We start from the raw sequence: 6,009 nt of genomic DNA, 5'->3' as shown, positions 1-6,009 counted from the left end.
TAGCCTGCTTCTTTCCAGCTTTACCAGCTGGTTTCCATTGGCTTCTGGCCTGCCTTGTCTGACAGCTGCCTGAACACTGGGACTTAAAAATTAGTTCTAAATGCCTGAGTCCAGCCACCACATTCCAACCTATTTCTAGGACAACATCTTATTTCTTTGGCTCCCTGAGAAACTACTCTTCTTTTTCTGTTTCTAAACTGTTTCCATTCCTAGTTCAGGGTGAGGTCTCCTCACCTGGAAGTGCAAAACTTAGGGGTTCCAGTTCCTGCTCATAGCCAAGGAGAAGATGCTGTTTTCACTAAATTCCTCTAGTCAAAGAAGAGGTAAGACTTGATATATTAAAGAAACAATAAAAATTGTACGCATACTAACATTACGAACATTTAAAATATCTTCTTTGTTTTTATTCCAATCATGAAGGTAACACAAGCCTGTTGCAAAAACTTTAGAAAATACAGTAAAAATAATTTATACTTTAATAAATTATTTTCATTTTTATCTATTCTTGTGCTCATATGTTTATTGCTGTTATTGGTTAAATATATTATTCATTCATTTGGGACAAAATTCCAAAAGTAAAATCTCACTGTTTCCCTGCCACCCAGTTCCTCTCCCTGAAGCAAACTGTTCATCACAGTATCCTCTTTTTTTTTAGTGAAAACTTTTATATTTAAAATTACCAACTGGACTCAGTTTAGATAATCTCAATTTTGTTGGCAACTTCCAAAGCATCGTAATCAGGAGCCAGTTGAACATACGCTTCTTCTCTCCATCAGGCCTTATCAGGGTGTTCACCTTGGCCACATCAATGTCATAGAGCTTCTTCACAGCCTGTCTGATCTGGTGCTTGTTGGCCTTGATATCCACAATGAACACCAGTATGTTGTTGTCTTCTATTTTCTTCATGGCTAACTTGGTGGTGAGGGGGAACTTGATGATGCCATAGTGGTCAAGTTTGTTTCTCCTAGGGGCACTCTTCTGAGGACATTTGGGCTGCCTTCTGAGCCACAGTGTTTTGGGCGGTTGGAAGGTGAGTGATGTCCGGATCTTTTTTGCGTGGCTATGGATGCTTTTCAGCACTGTGGTCTTGGCCTTCAAATCCTTTGCTTTGGCTTCAGCTTTGGGAGGGGCAGGGGCTTCCTTCTTCGCTTTCAGCACCATCTTTGTGAAAAGCCACAGTATTCTCTTATAATCCTTTTCATTTCTGTAAAATCTGTAGAAATATCCTACTTCAATAAACCTTTCTCTGCTTCAAACTCCGATGTTTCAGTTTATTTGGCCTCACTGTGCAGCGGGCACATGAACTTTGGTAACAATTTATTTTCTGATTTTAATACTTTAATTTTTCTTGCTTTGTATCTTAGTCAATCTAGCTAAATATTTGTCAATTTTTTTAAGAAAAAGCTCTTGGTTTTATTGATTTTCTCTATTGTTTTTCCATTCTATATTGTATTTGTCTCCATTCTGTTCTTTATTACTCCCTTCCTACTGCTAGCTATTGTTTTAGTTTGCTCCTTTTTCAAGTTCCTTAAGGTGTAAAGTTACTTTATTGATTTACTTTGCCACTCTCTCTATTATGTCAATGAAAAATCAAATAACAATCAAGCTAAGAAGAAAGAAAAGAGAATATTATTCAAGACAAACTGAGGATTATAACCCGGGAAACAGATTCTCAGAAACTCTAAGAACTGCTCCATTAACCAGGAGTTAGAGATGCAGTTTTATACATTTTTGAGACAAAGAATTAATGTATCATATTGAAATGTTAGCATTGTGCACACAGTTCATCAGTTTTTTTGTTTTTTGTTTTTAGTCAGTTATGCACATACAGAACAAGCCCTTGGTCAATGTGACCCTTTGTGTGAGATGAAAAAGAAATATTAATCATAGAATTACAATGCTGGCATCTGAAGAAAGGGACCAGCTTTTTCTCAAAGTTTGATTTCATCCTCCTGCTTTGAGAAGGTCTGGGTAATGTATAATGTAGATGCACAGTGCACATTGGGAAAGGCCTACCATAAAGGGGTCATGTCATTTTTTTTTTCCTTTCTGTCTTAGTTTGATTGTCCAGCCATAGAAAATTTAAGATTTTTCCTCACCAACTATATATGTAGATATTATTATTATTTACTATTTTATTTAAAAATTATCATACAGGGCTTCCCTGGTGGCGCAGTGGTTGAGAGTCCGCCTGCCGATGCGGGGGACACGGGTTCGTGCTCCGGTCCGGGAAGATCCCACATGCCATGGAGCGGCTGGGCCCGTGAGCCATGGCCGCTGAGCCTGCGCATCCGGAGCCTGTGCTCCACAACAGGAGAGGCCACAGTAGTGAGAAGCCCACGTACTGCACAAAAAAAGAAAAAAAAAAAAAATTATCATACACAACAATGTAAAGCAACTATATTCCAATAAAATTAATTAAAAAATAAAAATTATCATACAGTACTGTTCTATGAAGATTAGCAAATATATAGATGTGCATAACCAATATCACAATCAGAATACAGAACAACTACTTGTTCTGTTAATTACTGAGAGATAAGTGGTAAAAATGTCCGACTATAACTGTGACTTGTGTATTTATTTCTTTCAGAATTGTTGCCAGTAGTACAAAGAATTTTTTTCTTGAATCATTTGAGTGGGATATAAAGTTACTCTTTTTCGTTTTGTAATTAAGCAATATTTTTATGATAGATATTTCAAAACTATGTAAATATTCAATTTTCATCAAACTTTAAATTTATTCATTGATTTTTTATCAACATAAATTCATGATTTCATATTTTATCCAATGAGTTATAGTCTGTTAATATCATTATTTGTTTTGGGACCGCCCTGGTGGCACAGTGGTTTAGACTCCACACTCCCAATGCAAGTGGCCCGGGTTCCATCCCTGGTCAGGGAACTAGATCCCACATGCATACCACAACTAAGAGTTCGCATGCCACACTAAAGAGCCTGAGTGCCTCAACTAAGGAGACCACCTGCCGCAACTAAGACCCAGTGCAACCAAAATAAATAAATGGATAAATATTTAAAAATATATATCATTATTTATTTTGCAACTCAAGTTATACCCAATTTGGCCACTGGAGCCTCTTCAAGCTGGCTCTTGTCCTTTTGATATGTCCCTATCATTCTTTGAGCACGTCCTTGTTTCTTGTACAAGATGCTCCAGACTCATCTTGTATTTTTCCATGCCTGTAATTAACCCTGTAATTAGCCATTTCTCCAAGAAGTGAAAAATATTACTTAGAACCAAGATCTTAACACTAAGTATATTCATTGTCCTTGAGGTGTCACTGCTCCAGGCCCTTTTGGTAGACACCCTCATTTACATTTATATTCATTCCTACTTCCATCTATCTATCTATTGAAAACCATGATTTCAGACTGATACCTCCAATTTCAATACCCCCAACATCACAAGTTTCAGTCTACTTTTCTCCCTTCACATGTTTTTAACTCTAATGATGGTAAGAAAATCCAGGCCACTATTATCCTAATATTGTTACTTATTTTTTATCAATCTACCAGTTTGTAACCAATCTCTTATTGCTGCACCCTTCTCTCTCCTGTGTAGATGCTCACCTTATCCCATTTGACTCCAACACCTTGAACCAGGTTGCCCTATATAGATGCATTTTTCACCCAGTTTTGACTTTGACTCCCAGTACCAGGCTAGTACCATCACTGCCCCCTGTGTGGACACTCTCCTCAACCTTCTTTGGCTTTGAAAACCTGCTTTGAGCCGCCCCTCCTCAAGGATACCCTGTCACCTGATGTGCAGAAGAGTTCATCCAGAAGGCCTGAGACTGCTATTGCTAGAAGGGATTGTGTACAAGTTTGGTCCTTGGCTGGCACCTAGTACCCTGGAATTCAGGAGGGTTCCCACCTTCCCCATACTGATAAGAATGGTTCACTGTGCCCAAACTCTTTGTATAAATAATGTGGTTTATCCTGAACAACTTGCTTTCCTTGTGGGAATCTGGAATTTTTGTATATACAGGCATGGAGTACCTTTGTGACCAACTTTTGATAAAAACCTTGGGTTCTGAATCTTACGAGCTTCCTGATAGATAACATTTCACACATGTTGTCACAGTTTGTTGCTGGAGGAACTAAGCATGTTCCCTGTGATTCCACTGAGAGAGAACTCTTAGAAGTTTGTGCATGGTTTCCTTTGAACTTTGCCCCATATGCCTTTCTCTTTGCTGATTTTGGTTTGCATCATTTTGCTGTAATAAATCATAGCCATGAGTATGACTGTGTGCTAAGTCCTGCTAGTTAATCATTGAACTTGGGGGTGGTCTTGGGACCTCTGACACACCTGGCTTGGGCTCTGAAAGTCCACACTGGGCTGCTTCTCTATAAGGACACCCTCCCCACTCTGCTTGGGTTTTAAACCCCTATGCTGACCGAGTCTCCTCATTTTGTCCAGGCTCTGACACCCTACACTAGCCCACCCCATTTCAGGGACAATGTCTTCATACTACCTGTTTCCAGTTTTTAGCTATTGTAACTAAAACTGCTAGGAATATTTGTGTATAAGTCTTTTTGTGGACATGTATTTTATTTTATTTTTTATTTTTTTTTATTTTTATTTTTTTGTGGTACGTGGGCCTCTCACTGTTGTGGCCCCTCCCGTTGCGGAGCGCAGGCTCCGGACGCACAGGCTCAGCGGCCATGGCTCACGGGCCCAGCCGCTCCGCGGCATGTGGGATCTTCCCAGACCGGGGCACGAACCCGCGTCCCCTGCATCGGCAGGCGGATTCTCAACCACTGCGCCACCAGGGAAGCCCTGGACATGTATTTTAAACTATACTTAAGAGTGGCACTGCTAGGTCATAAAACAGGTGTTTGTTTAGCTTTATAAGAAACTGCCAAAACTTTTTCCAAAGTGGTTGTACAATTTAATACTCCCACCAGTGATATATGATTACCAATTATCCCATAAAAACTATATAATGAAGAAAAAAGTCTTTTATAGTTACCCGTCTATTTTTGGCACTCTTCATTCCTCTGTAGGTCTGCATTTCCTTCTGCCATCATTTTCCTTCAACATTTCTTGTATTTTAAGTCTGCTGATGACAAATCTCTCAGTTTTTGTTTAACTGAAATATCCTTCTTTCACCTTTGTATTTGAAGCTATTTCTGCTGGATTTAAAATTCTCAGTCCACAGTTTTGATTTTATTTTCTTTAAGCACTTTAAGGAAGTTGTTCCATTTTCTTCTTATTTGCATTATTTTTCTACAAGAAGTTTGCATTCGTTCTTTTTCTGTTCCCCTGAATGAAATGTATTTTTTCTCCAAACCCCCTCTGGCTGTTCCAAAGATTTTCTGTTCATCTCTGGCTGTCAATATCATCATGACAGGTCTGTGTTTTTCTTTATATTTATCCTGCTCGGGGTTCAATTAACTTTTTGATCTTTGGGCTTATTGTTTTCAACAAATCTGTAAAAAAAAATTGACCATTATTTTAAAAAGTACTTCAAATATCCTAATTTTTCTCTTCTTTCTTTCTGAAGTTCTAATTAGACATATAATACATTGGACTCTGCCTTTTTCTCTCTGTGCTACAATTTGGAAGATTTATTTTGCCCTGTCTTTAAGTTCACTGGCCTTTTTTTTGTAGTGTCTAACTTGATGTTAAACCCATCTAGTTAATTTTTCACTTCAGGTATCGTATTTTTAGTTCCAGAATTTCTGTTTTGTTCTGCTTTACAGGTTACATTTCCTTAGTGGTATTTCTTGTTTGTCCCCTTATTATGTTCATGGTTTCCTTTAAATCCTTAAACATATTCACAATAGCTTTAAAAAAAAAGTCATTTCTGGGTCTCTACTGACTGATTTTTCTTCTGATTATGGGTCACCTTTTCCTGAATCTTTGAGTGCCTAGTAATTTTAGATTGCATGCTGAACATTGTGGATCCCATGCTATAAAACTTCTTGATTTTATTTTCTTTTTAAAAAAATTGAGCTGCGGCACAGCAAAGGAAATCATCAACA

The 6,009-nt window shown here is 38.2% G+C and overlaps 1 pseudogene across 1 annotated transcript; it reads right to left on the bottom strand.

Annotated features, from left to right (window-relative positions):
• Window positions 1-590: 590 nt before the first annotated feature.
• Window positions 591-1,167, bottom strand: LOC309807632 (large ribosomal subunit protein uL23-like; annotated as a pseudogene). Its single transcript has one exon. The product of its transcript is annotated as a large ribosomal subunit protein uL23-like (transcript).
• Window positions 1,168-6,009: the final 4,842 nt, after the last annotated feature.

This window comes from Mesoplodon mirus, assembly GCF_964341445.2.
Source record: "Mesoplodon mirus genome assembly, chromosome: 7".
NCBI classification, from domain to species: domain Eukaryota; kingdom Metazoa; phylum Chordata; class Mammalia; order Artiodactyla; family Ziphiidae; genus Mesoplodon; species Mesoplodon mirus.
Note: the sequence above shows the minus strand (reverse complement) of the source record. Positions and strands in the feature narration are given on the sequence as shown.